Source organism: Amblyomma mixtum, chromosome 3, assembly GCF_055824585.1.
Source record: "Amblyomma mixtum isolate Tamu chromosome 3, ASM5582458v1, whole genome shotgun sequence".
NCBI classification, from domain to species: Eukaryota; Metazoa; Arthropoda; class Arachnida; order Ixodida; family Ixodidae; genus Amblyomma; species Amblyomma mixtum.
Genome location: NC_143014.1, coordinates 356,315,262 through 356,336,263, shown reverse-complemented (window position 1 = coordinate 356,336,263; position 21,002 = coordinate 356,315,262). Strand labels below are relative to the sequence as shown.

Sequence of the window (21,002 nt, the reverse complement as noted above, 5' to 3'; positions counted from 1 at the left end):
CCCACCTTTTAAACTCGATGGGGTCTTTCGGTGGCCCGAAGAAATCACTGTCCGTGGAGTCATCGTTACGATACCCGCTATTGCATCCCGGTGCAAAGCAGGTCAGCATGAAGAGGCCCGATGTCACAAGATAGCAACAAAAATTCAGGGGACACTTTGACGATGTGAAGTGCGCGAGGCGAGAGCCTTTCCCCGCAACTTTCGCCGCACGGCCGTTGGCACGCGCGAGGCGGCTATGGGGCGACTTGGATTAGGTAGCCATGAGAAATTGGGTCGTGACTAATTAGTTATGACCCATGAATAACTAGTCATGATTGGTTAATTAGGAACTAGTCATGTCTGACTAGTCATGACAAACCAGTCATGACTAGTCATGACTAAAAGGTCATTAACCAGTCATAGCTACTAATGACTGCTTAATTACCAACTAAACATGACTAACTATTCATGTCTGCTTATTAACTAACCAGTCATGACTAATCAGGGATTAGCCATAGTTAGTCATGATTAACCAGTCATGACTAACCATGACTAATGGCTAACCAGTAATGACTATTTAATTACTAACTAGTCGTGACTAACCATTAATGACTAATTGGGTCATGACTAATGACTAATTAGTCATGACCCAATTAGTCACTGGTTAGTAAATCCTGACTAGTAAGTCATGACTAGTAAGTCATTGTTCATGACTAATTAGTCATGACCCATGACTTACTAGTCATGATTGTTTATTGACTACCAAGTCATGATTGGTAATGACGAACTAGTCATGACTAACCAGCGATACAAACCAGATTGATTAATGACGAACTAGTCATGTCTGCTTAATGACTAGTTAGTCATGACTAACCAGCGATGACAAACCAGTCATAACTAACCAGTAATTAACCAGTCATGACTGGTTAATGACTAACAAGTCGTGATTACTTAATGACTAATCAGTCATTAGTCATGGTTAGTCATGCCTAGCCATGACTAATGGCTAACCAGTCATGACTCCTTAATGACTAGCTAGTCATGACTAACTAATCAAGACTAATTGGGTCATGACTAATTCGTCATGACCCATGACTTACTAGTCATGATTGGTTATTGACTAACTAGTCATGACTAGTTAGTTGATGACTGGTTAATGACTAGCTAGCCCTGACCAACTAGTCATGACTGATTAATGACGACGTGGTCATGTCTGGCTAATGACTAGTTAGTCATGACCAACTAGTCATGGTTGATTAATGACAAACTAGTCATGTCAAGCTAAAGACTAGCTATAGTCATGACCAACATTACTAGAACTTGGTTCTAGTAACATTGGTCATGAGAAACCAGTCATGACTAACCAGCGATGACAAACCAGTCATGACTAACCAGTCATAACTAGTCATGACTGGTTAATGACTAACTACTCATGACTGCCTAATGACTAATCAGTCATGACTAATCTGTCATTAGCCATGGCTAACCAGTCATGACTAACCTTGACTAACGACTGACCAGTCATGACTAGTAATTACTGGTTAATGAATAACTAGTCATGACTAACCAATCATGACTGACTAATCATGATGATTAATGACTAGCCAATGACTAACCAGTCAAGACTGGTTAGGTAGTCATTAACCAAGCATGACTAACTAGCCATGAGTTAATGATTAGTTCAAATGCCAAATGAGTAGGTAATGACTTAAAATGCTAAAGGCCCTGGTTCAATTCTCAGCCTCGATAGTTTTTTAAGTAGTGACGCCGAAACGCCGACACATCTGCCGACACAACTGCTAACGACAGTATGAGGCATTAGAGGCTTTCGCCTTAAAATTAACTGAGAAGCAGACGACACAAAACGGCTGTGGCGAGCGCTCTTGTAAAAAGGGCGCAGCAGGGCCAGCGAGCCGCACCGAGCGGCGACGAGGGAGCAAGACTCGATCGCAGCGCCACTAGTTCGCGCGACCGCCACTTGGGACAGCTCTCCGGTCGGAGCTGTGAAACTGAGTTGGTTCTAGTAACGTTGGTGAGGCCTCCGTCTCGTTGTGTCCGCGTACTCTTCGTGCTATGCCCGTAAACATTTCATGCTTACTCTACTCTCGGTTGCGGGAGAAGCAGGTTTTTTTTAATTACACCATCTCCTACAGGGACCAGCGCCACAGAATAAACTTGACACCGTTTAGACTAAAAAAAGTTAGCGGCAGATTTTCAGCCGGCAAACTGGCGAACCAGGTTAGCGGACCTGAGCCCGGGGAAGACATAGCCATGGCGGAAAACCTACAGAGCCTTCGAACCTACATCCAAAGGGGGAAACACCTGGCCAAATTCCCCACTCGCGGAGCGGCCTCACCAAAATTTGAAGACAGGCCAGAAGACGCACAGGCAGGCCGTGGAACAGCAGCACCAACGGGGTGGACAGCAGGACTCCAGGACAGGACAGCAGGACTCCGGTGAGGAACCACAGAAGAACGCTGTCGGTGACCGTAGAACACGATCAGCGAACCGAACGAGGGGCGTGCAGCCTGTTCTCAGGAGAGAGAAGACTCGAAAAGTCTCGTGCTGGCTTCGTTTTCTTCCTGTATTCTTTGGAACTTCTTCTTCTTTTACCAGGCCGTTGGTAGTAACATTGGCGGTGGAAATGCGCTTTTCGTCTCTTGAAGGCTTAATAATTACTGTTATTAATACGTCTTATTGGTTTTACATAATTAGCCAGAACTTCCCCCTTCAAGCGATGCATTACATGTGACCGGTGTTATGCTTACTACTATTTATGCTTATAACTACAGTAGGATACAAGTTCATAAAACAGCAGTTGCTCACACTGGGCTGCGGTCCGCGGCGTTCTGGAGTACTCCGCTGGCCAATCGCAAAAGTAAACAAAATGAGTTTTTTAATAGGCAGTTTTATCGCGGAAGCCTTCAATGCCTCATCGTTGTAAGCAGGAGTTGTCGACAGAAATGTCACGCTCTTCAATTGGTCGAAATTGTCATGATATCACAGTGCGCGAATTTCAAACGGGGCCAATTCTTTTTTGCTAGTAACCATGGAACCAATTAAAGGGATCGTATAGTGATGCTCCAAGTAAGTGGGATTGAGTTTATGTAATAAGTCAATTACCCAGTTAACATAATTAACCTTTCTAGTCATGCCAGAAAGATAAATAAAACCGCGTAGGAAATTGGTCGAGTTGGGGAATCGAACCAGGGTTTCCGCAGTGGGAGTCTTGCACGCTAACCGTCGCTAATCGTGGGGCACTGGGTGCTACTTCAAGCTGCATTATGCAGCGTTTTGCTGAGTGTCCCCTTTTTCCACTGTAATGTGTGTCGAGAAATAAATTTTCAATTTCAAAAAACCACTCTGCCATGGCAGCACGATCGTTTGGAATGAATAAAGGTGCGTCTAGTGAATACGGTGTCTTCGTTCACTCCCATCTTCCTCCTTCCCTTTCGGCGAGGTTCAGGTGTTCACCGATATATGTGAGACAGATACATCTCCCTTCCTCAAAAACCAGTTTACCGACGAGAAAGGCGTAGAACCGAACGGGTGATGGCGTTCTGTGGACACCCTGGAAGCGTTGCAAGACGCTGCCGCGTAAGAGGCGAACCTGAACATCTTAACCACACATCAGTGACACAAGCAGCAACAGCGCGCTTAAGGCTTTCGCCTCGGCGCACTTTAGGTCAACAAAGTGCCCCCCTGAATTATTAGTTTCACGTACGTAGAGCGCTTATGAGTCACCAGTGCGCATGCGCATAACGGGAAGCGTCAGCGTGGGTCTCACGGACGTACGTGAGATTCGGATCTTTGCTTTGCGGTTTTCATGTTGCTTGCGTACGTGGCGTTGGGAAGATGGCGGCGCCCTGCCCGCCCGCTTCAGAGTGAATACAGCTTTGTCGCTAATCCCTCAACGTGGTATCGTGTTGTCAACTGTTGTATTTGCCTTCAGTTGGGCCGTTCTTGCTCTTTCATGAAGTTTAAGGTGAGTACTAGCTTTTGTTTTCCAGATAGAAGCTCGTTTCAGCAGCTCCTAAAACTGACAGAGAAGCGTTTTGTAGTCGTCATAGCAACAGAGGCCGAGGGTCTCGCAAGACCACGAGGGGCTCGAAACCCCGCGGGATATCGCGAGACCCTCGGCACAGTCATCGGGAAAAGCAAAACTGTGCGCGTTTCCGCTCCGTGCACACACGTTGTCAACACGAGTGGGACACCAGCGCGCCATCGCTTCTCGAAAAGCGATGATTCAGATATGCTGCGGGACGAGAGGGAACGCAATCCCTCGGAAGATAACATGCAGGGCAGTGGACTGAAATCGCTTGACGTTTGCCACAAGCAAGGGGGAAAGTATTTACCGCCTGCACTGTGCGCGGCCGCAAGTCTTGCTACAAGCGCACTGTGGCTTGACTTGGCTCGGCTCCAAGCAGCTCGACTAAACAAAATTAGTTTTGCTTATCTGTACTAGACGGCGCGGCATAACATGCTAGCGCATTTTTAGTTCTAGGCAGATCTACACAGTTTGCGTCCCGTACGTGTAGCTAAAACTGTACGAAGCGACACGAGCGTACGCTGCGTAGACCGTTGACGTAGACTGCTGATGTTTACGTACGTGAAGGTTCTACCTTTGCCTCCTCTAGAAAGATGCCTGCCGTGTGCGACAAAAATTTTCCATTTTTTGTCGCACTATTTTTGTCGCAATTTTCTAAAATCTTTTTTTCCTCCTTTCCACTGGAGGTGATAGCTAGCGCTCCCTGCGGCGGCCGCTTGCACCACATGCGCGCATGCGCACACTGCCGAGCGGTCGCGGCGCGCGCGTTCCGTTTCTGTAGCAGACGACGTCTCTGCGGCAGACGACACCTTCCGCGCGTTTTCGACTGTTTACGCAGACAAAAACATAAGCGCGCAGAGGGGAAGGAAATAAGTCGCAAATAAATTTACTTGGCTCCCTCATAGGTTATTTAAGCACGCTTTGAACGACGTTGGAATCTTTTGTGAAAACTACGGCGGCGGACTTATTAGCAGAAGAGCTGTTTAACACGTCTGATGACTGCTGCCGCTCGCTTCTCGCACCTGTTTCTGTCTTTTGGTACATCAGAAGCAGTTTTGTGCATTGTGCGTTTTGGAAAGAGTTCGGTATTGTAAAGTGCGATGCTCTATTGTTGCGTCCCACGCTGCACCTCAAGCGAACGAAGGAAGGAGCCCGGAGTCTCACTACACGAGCTAGCATCCGACAGCGCCACGCGGGAGCAATGGATAGGAGTAATAGCACGAAACGACTGGGTGCCAACATCTGATTACGCTGTTGTGTGCAGCCTGTACTTCCAACCATCTGTTTTCCGAGACGACTGCAAGCGATGTCTACAGAAGCCAGGTGCAGGGCCTAGTGTATTCATTGCTAGAACGCCGGGCCTGGAGAAGTCCACCGTTCCGGAGAAACCAGGTGGAGGAGCAGAAAAACGTAAGCGCGAGCTTTCGCCAAGTGTGCCTTGCGTGTTAGATGAGCGTGAGGATGAGCAAGGCAACAATGCGATTGCAGAACACAAGGCAGCCCCTCCAGTTGAACTACCCGGTGAGCTATCGACATCATCAAATGCTGGTGCGCCAACCAGCGGGCAATATACAGATGGTAGAAGCAGCGCACTTCACATTGATCGTGATGTGAATGCACCGAGTGGCGCATCGCATGAACCTCTGCTACATGGCGAAGAAACGGTCACAGCTGTGAGGAACAAGAAACGAAAAACCAAAGCCCACGCTAAGAGGTCATTTCAAACACAAACAGCGCCAACACCCTCTTCGAGTTTTTTTCTTCCAGCGCAAACGGTGGCGACGAAAAGAACACGCCCTGAGAGCGAAAACTGCCAGACTGAGCAGAACAGTGGACGCGTACAAGCAGGAGCTTCTGAAACTGAAGAAAAGCTGCTTGGTCAGTGCATTTTTTGAAGTTGTCGCCGATGCAGAAGACGGTAGTGCCAAAGCAGTGCTACTTCGAGACCAAGTGAAGAATTAAAAAAAGAAGAAACTGCAGGGGTCTGAAACCACAATCAGACAGTGTATCGCTATTCGACACCTATCGGCAAAGACTTAGGAACATATCAGGTCCGAGGGACTCCTCCGACTACCATGTAGAAGCACTCTACAGAAATATATCGGAACAGTCGCTGGAGAAGTTGGGTTTAACAGCCTCGTCGTTGCCGCCTGGAAGCAGAACTAGCAAATCTGGACACGCTTCAGTCGAAAGTGTGCGGTCTTGTAGTAGACGAGATGAGGATTGGGGAGAAGCTGATCTATAACAAGCAAAGAGATGCATTTGTAGGAGATGTCGACATGGGCGCCGAAGTTCAAGATATTTGTCCCAGCTCAGAAGACGAGGTCCTAGCGGACTCCCTTTTGAACTTTTTGCTGTGTGGCCTTCACGCAAGGTTTACGATTCCCGTGGGGTATTTTTTTTACCAGAGGTTATACATTAGAACAACTGGCCGTAATTATACGCCACGAGCTCTAGAAGACGGCCGATGTAGGATTCGACATCGTCCGGCTGGTGACCGACAACCGCAAGGTGAATGTCGCGGCAGTGGATATTCTGTGTGGAGGCATGGCGAACATACAGACATTGCACCCTGCCGATCCCTCTACGGAGCTTTTTATTTGCTTTGACCAAAGTCCCATCATAAAAAAATGCGACGTTACAGTTCCTTGCGAAGGACTTCGGCAAAACAAAACACATCACATCAAGGTATGTCAGAAGTCTCTACAAAATGCAGAAGACTAGACAGTGAATCCAGTTAGGTTCTTGACCCGCAAGCACGTGTATCCATCTAACATAGAAAAAATGAATGTGAGATCAGCGGTTCAGTTCTTTTCAGTTCCTGTATCTTTTAGCGCTTAGCTACCTCAAAGATCAGGCCGGCCATACAAGTGATCTGGACTTTGCTTCAGCAGGACAAACAATTGAATTCATGCGCATTATACAGAAGTGGTTCACACTAATGGACGTCAGCAATCGCCAACAACACATCCACTGCAATAACGCTGACGCCCGTCAGTGAACGGACGCAGATGACCCAAGATTAGAATGGCTTGAGGTTTCTTTCCTTGCTTACGTAGGAGACCTGAGGAACTAAAGCCCGGCTAGAAGCTTTTTAAGCAAGGAGACTTACTACGCTCTTGTCTTTGCGACCACGTCAAATATGAGGTGCATTCGTCACTTACTGACCTTGGAGTTCCGCTTCGTGCTCACACGTACAATGTCGAGGGACCCGATAGAGCCTATGTTTGGCTTCTTGCGCCGAAGTTCTGGTACTAACGACATCCTTGATGTGAAGAGCGGGATATCCGGACTTGAAAAAACGCAGAAGACCGGCATTGTTGCTGCCTTCGACCAGAGTACCGTTCAGAGCTCGACATCATTCGTCGCAAGGCAGCTGCTTCCAACTCAACAGAGACCCACCATGCCTGCCACTGGTAACAAGTTTCTCGGCCAGGCAGTGAACGACGTAAAAAATCACTGCAGAACATCGACACCGCGCATAACAGGTCCGGACGAAGCCAGCGTCGCAAAGGTTGGAGGTTTCAATGTGAGGATTGCAAGGGAAAACATAGCGTGCTCGAACTGCGTCGCACTGCTACAGGGTCACAAAGACACCACACCTCTCCTTGGCCTTATTGCCAAACAAGATCGAGGCGGGTTCTACTACCCTAGTCAGGAGCTCGTAAAACTGCTGATTGGTCTACGAAATCTTGTAGACTACGTGCTTCCGCAGAGAAAGCATTTCACAAAGCCTTTGAACGTTTGCGTCGAAAGAAGTGTGGCAGCGCTCATATAACTCAATGTTCTAAGCTGTGACAACACAGACAGCGACCATCGCAAGGTTCTCCTGGAACTCAATATACAAAAGTTCATGAAGCCGCTGTTCACCAACTATGCAGCCAGCGCTACCGACAGGAATGCGGTTGTCAAGTTTCTTGACCGCAAGCCCATACTCCGCAAAGTGCTTAAATTGTAGGGAAGTTAAGCATACACCAAGCTCAAACGTTTTGCTTTCACTTTATCGTTGAGCCTGCCTGATGTTTACCACTGTTTGCAGCAATACTGGTTAGTTTATAGGGGTTTAACGTCCCAAAGCGACTTAGGCTATGAGAGACGCCGCGGTGAAGACCACCGGAAATTTCGACCACCTGGGGTTCTTTAACGTGCGCTGACATTGCACAGTACACGGGCCTCCAGAATTTCGCCTCCACTCCGTGAGACTCAAATCATGCTGCGTAAGCCACATGCCAGGACGAGAGTGTGTGGAAATATTTGCCGCGCGTTTCTTGTTACGTTACTTGTGAACGCTGACTACATGGAGTGCGACAACTGCGGTACGAGCAAAAAACTAAAATTTCATTGGAAGTGGAGAGAACACAACGGATGGGTCGCCGCGCTTTTCGAGCAGCGCCGCCGATGCCGCTACGATGCCGCTACAGGCTGCTACCGCCGGGACACCTCACCACCCCTGTTAGCTTGTCTAAATTACGACCAGAATGAGGTGGCACATTACGAGACGGTTTATTAAGCTGGAATGGTAAGGCTCCGAGCGAATACACACCTCTGGTGGCGTCGCGCGCTGCCGCCGCTGCTGTTTGCATGAGCCAGTGACTGCGGAGCTCGCCGCGCACTACCGGGTGTACGTACGAATGCGCCGACCTCGACGATTTTTGCGAGCGCAGGGGATGTTTCACTACGCTTGGATATAAACGCGATACACGCTGGTTTTAGTAGCGAGGAACGAGCGGACGACAGAATTTCGCCATAGCAGAATCACTGAGCAAAGGCACGAGATAGTCCAACTCCACCAATTGCAGCTGGTCGAAAGTCACTCATGTCGCGGACAACTTCCGAATGTTTCACAAATAAGAGCGAACAGCTTGTGCCCCTACACGAATAACAAACACCACGTCTTTCGGTTGGGCTGCCGCATGCGAACTGCAAAATCTAATTGACTATTTTCATGGCAACGTAAGGGACAAATGGGATATTCTGCCGTCTGCCGAAGTCCACTGCAGGGAGGTTGAGGCTTTCCTCGCGGCGAGTCGTTTTCTCCGGTGCAAGTCCAGTGCACGCCACACCTCTGGCCGTGCGTGGCGAAGGCTGAGCGGGGGCCGTTCGGACGTCGCCTCGATGGTTCCGCTCCATGAGCGTTTCGTGAAGCTCTAGTTCGTTAGCATCCGCGAGGAGACGTAGCTGCGGGCTCGGAGCATACCTCGTCTCCCATGAACATCATCGACCCGGATGCGGATCATGCACGCCTCCGCCTTTCCGCTTGGTCTCTCGTAAACTGCGACGGACCACCTATTCTTCTTGAAAGGCTCGCTGACATGGTCGTCGCCGCTGTATCAGCGCATAGGCTCGTCGGTGGCTCATCTTAAGGAAAGTACTATACAGCGCCAAAAGGAGGGACAGCAGAGAAGGCCAGTCCTGTTGTTTGTGTCTTCTCTGCTGTCGCTGTTTTTTGCCCTGTATATTTTTCCCTTAAGATCCGACATGCCTGTTGTCAGCGGTGTGAGGTCGAATAAAATGTTTTAATGATGAACATTCTATTTGCTCTGCTAGCGGGTATTGAAGAGCTAGTATAACATTTCTTAAGGATTACGTTCGGACAGGGGTTAATTCTGTACGGGCAGATGCGTGTTCTGACGGGTACGAGTTCTCGGTACCCAATAAGTATATCTGCGCTTCAGAGGTAGGTGCAGAACCGCAGGTAGCGCAGTGCCTTGTCATTTGGTTCGTTTACCAAAAGACAGAGGTGAGAGACTGTGATACAGCTTATTTAGTGCGAAGCGAAGGCTCCGAGCGTACGTCACTTCGCCTATAGCTGCCGCAGTCACTTGCACGCAACGAACAGTAGTGATCACCGCGCTCAGCAGGGCGTGAAGACGCGAATGTTTGTCATTTGTGGGAGTCCGGAGACGTAAGAAAGGGCGATCAAAGTTATTTTTGCAGCTCCTCGAAAGTAGCGAATATAGCGCTGCCGGAAAGTGCGCATAGTAAGCAACTTGACAGGCATACTTTGGACATGACTATAGCCAAGAGCCTACACCGACGTCCGCCGTTCCTTTAATGAGAAGCGACTGGGTCCGTCGGACGTATCTATAGACACTTCGTTGCAGGCTCAAGCCCACCTGGTCTGCGGCCCTTGCTCTAGTCAGAGTCAGCTGTCGTACAGTCAGCCGCGTGACCTAGCTTCCACGCTCTGGATTGGTGTTCGAGATAGCGAGGAAGCCATGGCGCTGGTTTTCCCCTTCCTGTAGCATGCCGCAATGTATTTTTATTTCACTGTAGCTTAGTGAAATAAAAAATATTGAATTGGGGCCCGTCGCCGCCTTCCAAGCACTCTTGGAGCTGATTCTTTCCCTTTTTCTCTCTCTGGAAGCGGGAAGTCGGCCTCACGTGAAGACAGAGACCATGGCCTGGCCAATAAAATGTGTAACATGCTCTCCAGCTGGGCACGGAATTCTCGTTTAGTTTTAAGACAAGGCTTCACAATTGCCGCTCGCTTGCTATGAACTGGCCTGTTTGTTTTTCTCAAGGAGAATGGTGTGTCTAAGTGACCAGGCTAGTAGGTGCATTTAAGTGGCATGAGCATGTGCCGAGTAGTGTGTTCGAAGAATTCGAAGTCGACCAGGACTTCTCTGAGCAGAGTTGTTCAAAGTTAAATGAATACCAGCTAGAGCAGTGCAGTTAACAAAAAGGAGAGATAATGGGATATGTTGCAAAGTAAATCTCGTGCCTGGCATTGTACCTGTAAAGCATGGACTATAGTGTAAAATATTTTCGTTTCGCTTATTATATCCTACCAAAAAAAGAAAATTGTGTTGCACCAAAATACAAATTTTCCCTCAGCCTTTGAACACTCACGGTGTATACATTTGAAATGCACTATGTACAACCTATGAAGAGGTATAACGGACTAACGTTAATACGACGTGCATAAAAACACCAGCAGCTACAAGATACGGTCGAAATAGTGATAGTTCATATTCGATTGAGTGTTGGACAGAGCAAAAGAAGCATCTAAACTGAGTAGCTCGTGAAAAAGCACCACTCTGTTGCTTTTGATTTCAGCGGCACTGTTTATGAGTATCGGTCGGCCAACCGGTATTGCAAGAGAAAGACCATGCAGCGGAATGAAGCATCCCGTAGCGAACTGCACGTGAAGCAAAAGAATTCCGGAAGCACTCATGAATTCTGCGCTCTCTACCTTGGTTATTAGCGTCTAATCATCGCAAAATGTGGGGGCAGCGTTTATGGAGTTGATAACGTGTATTACATATTTTGCATCCACTTGTTTGCGTGCATCCCGACAGGTTACATAAGTTACTAGATGTGGAAACATAAAACTGCTCTCTGCGGTAGAAAGGTTGTGACCTTGCGTATCGAGTGAAATAATTGGTTCTGTCATGGTTGGCAGCAATTCGCATTGGCTTTTTGCTGCTCTGTGCTGTGTTCAGGTTTCTGGCTAATCGCGTCTCGACACTTTCATGCCTTGCTGTCTTCCCCCTATTGCCACGAACGAGTTTCTGTGCTGTACGTGTGTACGTCTGTCACCGCCGACAATGATCAGATGCTGTCATGCTCACACAGGTAAATAGTGACTCTGCAGAGCGGGCCACTTGGGCACGACAGTCGGCCGGGCATTCCAGCTTGTGCTGAACGTCAAAAGGATGATCAAGAAGGCAGTTAAGAGGCGCAGACGAAGTTTTATATCGCTTATAATTAAAATAATATTTACAAAACGGAAGTCTGTGTGGCCGAGCCGGCCCCTGAACCGAAAGGACAAAAAGAAAAAAATTCATTTACTGTCATGTTTGGCAGTTAAATCGGGCGATGCATTGTGCAGAACATAGAACAACGCATTTTTTCAGCCAAGGTTTTTGTCTCGATTATATATCTCAAATTCAACACAGAAACGCAGTGGGAAAGCTAGGTGCCTTCCAGAAGCACCAGCCACCTCCCATCCCTAACCCGTAGGTTGAGGGCTGCGCGTGCACACACTAACACCCTCGACCCTACCCCCTTACCTCAGCTCCCTTTTCTTCAAGAGCCACACTCATCCCCTCAGGCTACCTTCACCTTCCGGAAAGATTATGTCGCGTGTGTGAAGCCTCGGCTTACAGTAAAAGTATTTAGGAAACCGGCCGCCGCGGTGGCTCAGTGGTTACGGTGCTCGGCTGCTGACCCGAAGGACGCGGGTTCGATCCCGGCCGAGGCGGTCCAATTTTGATGGAGGTGAAATTCTTGAGGCCCGTGTACTGTGCGATGTCAGTGGACGTTAAAGAACCCCAGGTGGTAAAAACTTTCGGGGCCCTTGACTACGGCGTCCCTCATAGCCTGAGTGGCCTTGGGACGTTAAACCCCATAGGCCATAAACCATTTAAGAAACCATGAAAGGTAAAGCCAACTGGTATTGCATCTTCCTAGCATCAGGTTTCCTTATAGCCTTGTGAATTTTTTAACACCTGTTAAGATATGCACACCCATCAATCTCATGTTCAGTGATGTGTTTGAATAGACCTGCCGGCGGCCCTGGTAGGATTTTGAGGTCATTGAGTACTTTACAAAAAGAATAATTTGCTTTAGCTGCTCCTGCTGATGTTGCTAAAAATGCTAACTTGTGCTCTTTATGAACATCCATTCCTCACCTGCAGTTCATTCAGTCCCAGCGCTACCTAAACAGCTCACCACAGCGTCGTTGGTTAACTACAAACACATTTTTCTTAAGAACAACAGGCACTTTTGCGTCAGTTAGCGCTCCCATTTAAAGGGGAGCACTTTAACGTCAGTCGGCTGTAAGGAGCTACTAACTACAATATAGCCATTGAGTGCAGCACGTGACTTGTTTTACTACAGGACATTTTAAGACTTTCATATTGCCACGTTTCCACAAGCAGCCGCTGGCCGGCTGCTCTTTGCAAGTCGCGTGCACCGGCGAGCGAAAGAAGAAGAAGCTCGGCCCCGGCCTCCTCTGGGTGCTCTTGGCTTGTACTCCGGTGCCGTCCAGGTCAACCCCCCTTAAAGCCTTTCGGTTACGAGCCCCAACGGCTACGTAACAATATCCGTCATGTGGCATCACCTGAGCAGCCCTTTAAGCCGCCTGCTCAAAAACGTATATGCCGTAGATGCGGGCCACCGCCAACAGCAGCAGCCACTACGTGGGTGCATCCGACAGCGCACTCTGGGCCGTGTTCCGTCCCCGCGGAAGTTTCGCGGCGGGGTTGTCCGCAACAGGGACGGGAGCCAGACGAGCAGCCCACCGACCAAGGGAGGGTGCGGGCACCCGATGGCCGCCGTGGACGGCGCCCCTGCTGCCACACGAGGCGGACGCGGACGAACTGCGGGTTTGATGCGAGGAAAAAAAAACTATTCATCAGTATTCATGCAGGAAAAAATTCAACACAAGGCTGCCAGACACTGCTAACCACGGCAAGGGAAGGGACGAGCGCCGCAACGCCACCGCTTCAGTCACGTCAAATTCGCAGAATATGCTTTCGGTACCTGCGCGGCTGGAACACATAGCCGTTATTCGGGCAAGCGACATTTATGTTTACGGCCACCACCACCATTATCATCACTAGCACCACCCTATTTGGGTTATCGGAAGTACAAGGGCCATCCTCCGCTTCGCATTTGCTAGTAGGCGCAATCGTCGCAAATTGTGCAGCATCGGCTATATACGGCCACTATCATCATCATCCTTACTTTAGTACTGACTCTGCCACTCTAAAATACCACCAGTCAAGAATGCTGTGGATTACAGGCAGTGGCCATGTCCATTCCTTCTTTCTAATTTCACCTAAAATACATGCAACTCGTGTTTGTTCTAGAATCCACGTTGCTCTTTATCTAGTCTGATTATCTCATTTATTTCTCTATGACTCGGAGCTTTGACTTAAATCTATGTAACACGGGGGCCGCGATGGCCTTTGAGAATAAATTCATTATGTTCAAAAGGCTTAAGGAGTGCAGCTACACACGACAGACATGGTCTGTTCTGAAAGTAGTAGGACTCATTTATTTTAAACAAAATTTATTCAAGAGAATAGTACAAACGCTGCTGCCAATAAGTTTTACAGTTTTCGTACGACTCCAGGAACGCCTGGACCGGAATACTGTTTAGCTCCCTCGTCACGGCCTGTTGAACCACCTCTACCGATCCCTGATGTTCCCCCTTGAGCGTCGATTTCATTCTCGGGAATAGAAAAAAGTCTGGCGGGGCCAAGTCGAGACTGAAGGGGGGTGAGGTAGCGTTGCCGCCCTTGTGCTGGGAAAAAAATCGGGGTCCTCATTCACATGATGAAGATCCTAGCGGTTGGCCTTTTCCTCCTCTGACAACACTCCCGGCACCAACTTCGCGCACGCTTCCCTCAGGGCTAAGTTCTCTGCCACGAACTCAAAAACTTGGGATTGAGGAATGCTCAAAACATCAGCAATCATTCTGATACTCATCTTACAATCGCTGTTAAGTAAATGTTTCACTCGCTACACATTTTCTTTGGTCGTGCTGGTCGAAGGGCGTCTGGAGCGGTCGTCTGCCTCCACTCTTTCCTTACCTTCTCGGAACAGCTTGTGCCACTCAAAAAACACCTGATCTACCCATGGAAGCATCACCGTAGGCCTCCTTAATCATGTGGTGAGCCTCTTTGCCCGTTTTACTAAGATTGACTCAAAATTTTATCGCGTATCGCTGATCCAGTAAACGCTCGATAATTCTGCGTGACGAGACGTTTCTACAGGGGTTCACATTACAAGCGACCTCCTATCATCAACGGCCGAGAGCCGACTGCCGATTTTCCCCAGCATTCCCAATATCCCCCTTCAACGATCCTGCCCGCGCAGACCACCTCTCGTCCGCCCGTTCGCCCATGAAAAAACCAGTCCTACTACTTTCAGAACAGACCCTGTATGTTGCGACATATGCCCTGTTGGACATACGCCCTGTAGGCAAAGAGACTTGCCTGACACCTTTGGCGCCCAAAGGCGTGCTCTCACACAACCTCCGATCGCAATGCCATCCAACGTGGAAAATTAACCACAAACGAAAAAAACCTTTGTATCTAACAATGTTTTAAATTCTAGGCACCTACTTAAGCTGCAAGTTTTCGTATTTGAAATTATTTCATTTGATCAACTTCAAGAGATACGTCGTAGCTATCTGTGCAGATAACTTAACCGCAAGGCGGGCATTACGCATCTGATATCGGTCAATAATTAGATGGCTACTAACTAAGATTAAGTAATCAACTTTTTATTTACATTTTAAAAGGAAAGGAGGAGCCTGAAATGCTCTTTTTACGGTGGGTGCTCGATCTACACTGTCCAAGCATTCTTAGAAACTTCGAGATGTTTTCCTGTGCGGCCATTTCTCTATCAAACCGAATTAATCGCCCCGGCTATCATATTTTTCTTTTAACTCACTTCCGAAAAGAGAAGGAGTAAGCAAACGCGTACAATTCATTTCGGCCAGGCGTGTGCCGGCTTCGCTTTCGCTTTTTTTTTGGTGGGGGGGGTTCCGTGAATATAGTTTCAGCTGTAGACTGCATAACCACAAATAAGGCGGACGGAAAAAAAATTACCGTATTTTCCGGTGTATAAGACGCGGCTTTGTTTCGAAAATCTTGCTGGTGCGTCCTATACAAGGGTGCGTCTTATATGCGAATTTTTCATCTTTTTTGCGAGTTCATCGATTACTCCGGTTCATGCTCAAGCTTTTTTCACCTAAAAATATCACTACCAATAACGCGGTTGTAACACGGTTAATACTTCAATACCGGGACCGCCGTGCGCTACATTCTAGGTGATCTTTATCATGAAACGGCGGGGATGACGACTTCCGGGATCACAAACGCGCGGCTGTTTCGGAGGCCCCAAGCAAAAGTAATGAGAAGCGCCAAAAGATGGTGACAATCGCGCTTCTCGCCATTGTCAAGACAAGCCGGCGTTCTTTTTCACTCACCCTTAGCAACTTTTTTTGCTCCGTGTACGTAGTGCATGTTTCAGCCGAGTTGCTTCCAGAAATGGGTGAACCTTTTGATAGCGCATCTGAAGATGAAGACTTCGAAGGTTTCAAGTAGAAATAAAATGTTGTTATGGACATATGGGGAGCTGTATCGTTTTTCTTTCTTTTTTGCTAAAACATGGACGGGTATGGCGTGAGCGTTGCTTTCTTCGATCACTTAGCGTTGCTTAAGAATTGCTCACAGGTACGGTGATTTCGCGATAGTCGCGCAAGCGTGTTTAATTAAGCCTCACTAGCCTAACTGGGTAAACTGGGGTGCGTCTTATACAGGAACTTTTTCAGTGACAGCTTGCATATACGGCAGGTGCGTCCTATACAAGGGTGCGTCTTATACACCGGAAAATACGGTACACGTGGACTCTTTGCATTCGCCGATCGCTACCTGTCGCACCGCTGGTGGCAGAGCAGCAAGCCGCCCCGAAGCTGGCTAAAAAGCATCCCATGCGTTGGTTGACTCCTCCTCTTTATGGAGGTGAGATAAAAAAGAAGGCTGGAGCCGGGACCTTTGATTCGACTTAATGGCGAAATTGACCACTCAGGACAATAACTCGGAGGTTCGATGAATGCTCAGAGCGTGCAGCTCGAGTTCCCATGGTAAGAAAACTTGCTCAGAATCCTCTTGTGTTTAAATCAAGCTATTAGCCCTCTGTCCCTCTGCTTAACTCCACAAATTCTTCACCTGGCAAACCTCCAATGCAATCACCACCGACACACGTAAACCCGCTTCCTTGAGGCGTTGAACTCAAGCAAACGCGCCCGAGTTCACTCGGTGGGATAAGACGCGGAAGCGGATTTGGAATAGAAGATCAAGCAGTTTCGCGCTTAATCCCGCATTACTAAGAATTTCATTTAGGAAGAGGAGAAAATTTAACTTTGTTTTATTAAGGGAGATGTGTTAATTTTTTTACGTAGCGAAAACTTTAAAAAGGGGGACGCGTCATTGTGTAGCGAATTGTCAGCCGTTCTGCTGTTATTGATTACAATCACTCACTCGGTTTTCGCGCTGTGCGGCGGTGGCTGCGTGCATTGAGTACCATCACTGGACACATGCGGGTATGGCAGCCAGTCAGTGCGGAAGCACTCGGCCTGAAAGCCCCTGAGGGATATGTCCCCGCAGTCGGCATCTGCAGCTCGCGTCCGTTCCTCTTTGAAGGGCGGGAACTCCGCGTTGAGGACCAACAGCTCTCGAAGGCACCGGACCACGGCGATAATACTTGCAAAGCCATGGACCAAGGTTCGTTTAATTCTGAGGCGACCTTCCGGCTTCTCCGTGTTTAAGCAAGCGTGCGTATGTTTGCTCTCAGTGGACCTCATGGTTATAGAGACTTGTACACAGAGACTTAGTGACTTATCCTGCACCTGATCACAGGGTGCTCCCTGCGCACACGCCGTACCCCCGCCTGGCCGCGCCGCTTCCACTGCGCGTGCGCAGCCGGCGTCCTATAAACCGATATTCATGTACACTACAGTAGGTCTCAGCAAGAATAAAAACCTCTAATATTCAAGCACCGATACTGCTCTACTGCCTTACGGACGCCTTGCGAAGGTTTTCAATGTGCAAATCTATGCCCAGGTCAGGTTTCTTGAGCTGCTGTTCGACTCCTTTCAGCTTGAGCCGAAATTGCTATCCCAGGCTGGTCTTGATGTGAGAGAATAAGAATATTGAGGAGTAATACGACTTAGAGATATAAACGGTGAGGTGCAGGGTTTAATGCTGGCTCTCAGACTGCACACGCAGTGCATTCGCTTTCCCATCTGTACTGTGCACCTTAAAGGGACCAAAAGAATTTATCGCTGCGAGAATTTTATGCACGAACGTTTTCATCTTGAGTGTTCATGCTGACGATCGGACGGTGGTTTGTCTCGGACTAATTCGCTCTCGTTTAGCGGGAGCCAGTTTAAGGTTGCATCGATGCTACTTCGCCGCCATTTCATCTCTTGGGCACCAGAGGTTTACCACGTCCTGCTGCGTCACAGCGCCATGCGATACCACGAAGAGTCACAGCGGATGGGTTCTTTGTTCTGAACGCTTAGTTAAAGGCGGTGCGGGAATAAGAGCGCCTAGCGTAAAGCTCACTAATAATGAAGGTTGGTCTCGTGGTAATTTTTCACTTTCATGAGAAGGCACAGGTTCGCAAGTTAGATTTTCGCACGTTATATCCCAAATGCAGGTACACAAAAACTATATGCTTAATACTGAAGAAGGCCGGTCAAAATTAAAGGCACTCCCGCTCTTTCGGCAAATAATTGTAACAATCATCTTCGCACAGCAGTTCAACGATAAGAAGTGCTGCCTGCGGTCACGTCATCATGTTCACGCATAGAGGGTGTAGATAATTTACAATAACAGCTGCGCCACTAGCATCAGGAAGTGTCAACGTCGGTTGTGTATGCACACAGCATTCCGGTTTTCTTTAGTTTTAAGAAAAGACGTTGTATTTCTCTAATATGCGCAGGCACATTGTTCTTGAAATAGGTCGGCATACTTCAGAGAATTATTCACTCCTCATTCAAGTGTATCAAATATTTGATTAATAATTAGGCAGTTGCGGCAGTCTTAAACCGAGTAAATCACAACTCTGTCCGCTAGCACTGCAAACAGCTTGCAACCGCAGTAACATTCTGCGTTTCTGCACTATCGCTATGCTAAGATTTGTGCTACCGGTTTCAGCACGGAAAGAGACGATTTGAGATGGCCATGATCCTTTTGAGTCTGAGTCTACTACCTCCACTCCTCCTGAATGTCACGGGTGTCAGAGAATTCGCAAACAACTGTGCACGAAACACAAATCAGCATATTTGGCGCACCTCACAGAGCCAGAGCGTCTGGCATTGCTTGAGCCTATACTTTCCAATGTTCCCTCAATAACTCCTGCGGAGCTCAAAATAGTGTGGTAGGCTCCTATTATGATGTCAGCGTATCATTCGTTGCATCGTTTATTTTTTGCTACGGCCACGTTTAGAAGAGACAAGTTGCTGGAAAGGCGTGCTTACCACTCGTGCCCTTGCCGAGCTGGGAGCGGCAGACGAGCAGCACGATCGAAGGCAGCGGGTCGGCGACGCAACCCACGTGGCGGTGACAGGCATCGCCACCGGCTGATGTCCCACGATGTCCTGCGCAGAATGAAGCGTACAGAACATTGCTTTCCCACAATGATCTCGCATTCGCAGCAAACAGCATATGCTTGGTGGAGCCGGTGGGTAAACAATTTCTACCTTGTGAAACTTACCGCAGACACGGAGGTTATGGCAGTGCCCAGGTACTTCAACTGGTGGGCCACCATAAGCTCCAGGCAGAGATATGGCTGAATTCCTATAGGGGGTGTTCAAGACGAGTCCCAGCCGAATCTCGAGCGAGTACGGGATGACGGAACGTTCTAGGCGAGCTTGTTGTTGTTGTTGTAGCCTTTGACAGGATGGCACGTACCCACACTGGGGGATCGGCCAAGAACCGAGACGTAAAGGTTGGTATTCACCTGTACATAGTAAAGGCAAAAGAAAAGCACACGGGAGAGGAACACCGGGGGAGTCCACCACAAGAAGGGCAGGGAGAGGGGAAAAATAATAATCACAAGGAATAATATATATATATATATATATATATATATATATATATATATATATATATATATATATATATACCGGGTGTCCCAGCTAAATATAACCAAACTTTTAAAAAAGGCGAAGTGTCCTAGTCCAGTGAAACCACCTCAGGGTTGTTCATAGTCGCGTGGCCTAGTCTTTCGTATTTTTTTCGCTCTTCAAAGTTAATTAATTAGTTAAGTTTAATTAGCTAACTTTTTAATTATTAACTTGAGGAAGAAAGTGTCAAATCAAAAGTTTTAGACCACCTCGAAAAACCGCTGGTAGTGCGGTTTCCGTCAAGTTACGATTTACGTAGCTTCATTTATTGGCCTTAAAAGAAAGTTGTCACGTGACCAGCTGCTCGCTCACTTCTCTGTCCCAATGTGCAGCCAAAGTCTCATCGAGGAGAGGACTTCAGAAAAAATGGATTTTATTGTTTAAGGCGCGTCTTGGAACGTTGAAGTGGCACAGTTGTCATGAGAAAGCTTTTTCTTATTGTGCGGGTTATGGTTAAAGGCCGGTAAAAAAATTACTTTACGTAAATACTACTTCGCTGCAAATGTCTCAGTAAGCTGTTTCTCAAAGCGATCTACAACTTTTCCATTGACACTTTGTTCATCAAGTCAATAATTAAAAACTTTGTTAATTAAGCTTAACTCATTAGTCAGCTTTGAAGAACGAAAAAAATACCGCAGACTAGGTCACGCGACTCTAAACAACCCTCATTTGGTTTGAGACGGCTAGGACACCCCGTGTTTTTTAAAAGCTTGGTTACATTTAGCTGGGACACCTGGTATATAAGAGAAGCCAACAGCCACAGAAACGCTATCGCTTAAAGCTAATTGAATAGAAAAGCAGAAGAAAAAACAACCACATGCCGCCGGTGGGATCTGAACCCACGACCTCCGAATTACGCGTCCGGCGCTCTACCTCTGAGCTACGGCGACGGCTGTCAAATCTTCTGCTTTCGGTGGTATTTGCGTTTACAAATAACCTAGCCTAGCTGATGAACACTCTGAAGGTTAGGTTATTTGTAAACGTAAATACCCCCGAAAGCAGAAGATTTGACAGCCGTCACTGTAGCTCAGAGGTAGAGCACCGGACGAGTAATTCGGAGGTCGTGGGTTCGGATCCCACCGGCGGCATGTGGTTGTTTTTTCTTCTGCTTTTAAGCGATACCATATTCAGTTATATTCTAAATTGATCAACACTACAAAAAAATAAATAAATTGGAAAAAAAATCGCCTGTGTCTGTTGGTTTGTGTGGCTGTTGGCTTCTCTCATATTTATAACGAGCCCCGCATCCCCCTTCCCTTGTTTGCTTATATATATATATATATATATAGAGCAAACAAGGGAATAGGAATGAGGGGCTCGTTA

General features: G+C 47.8%; 1 non-coding gene across 1 annotated transcript; it reads left to right on the top strand.

Annotated features, from left to right (window-relative positions):
* Window positions 1-20,692: 20,692 nt before the first annotated feature.
* On the top strand, window positions 20,693-20,767 carry TRNAT-AGU (transfer RNA threonine (anticodon AGU)). The gene has a single exon. It is a non-coding gene; the product is annotated as a tRNA-Thr (tRNA).
* Window positions 20,768-21,002: the final 235 nt, after the last annotated feature.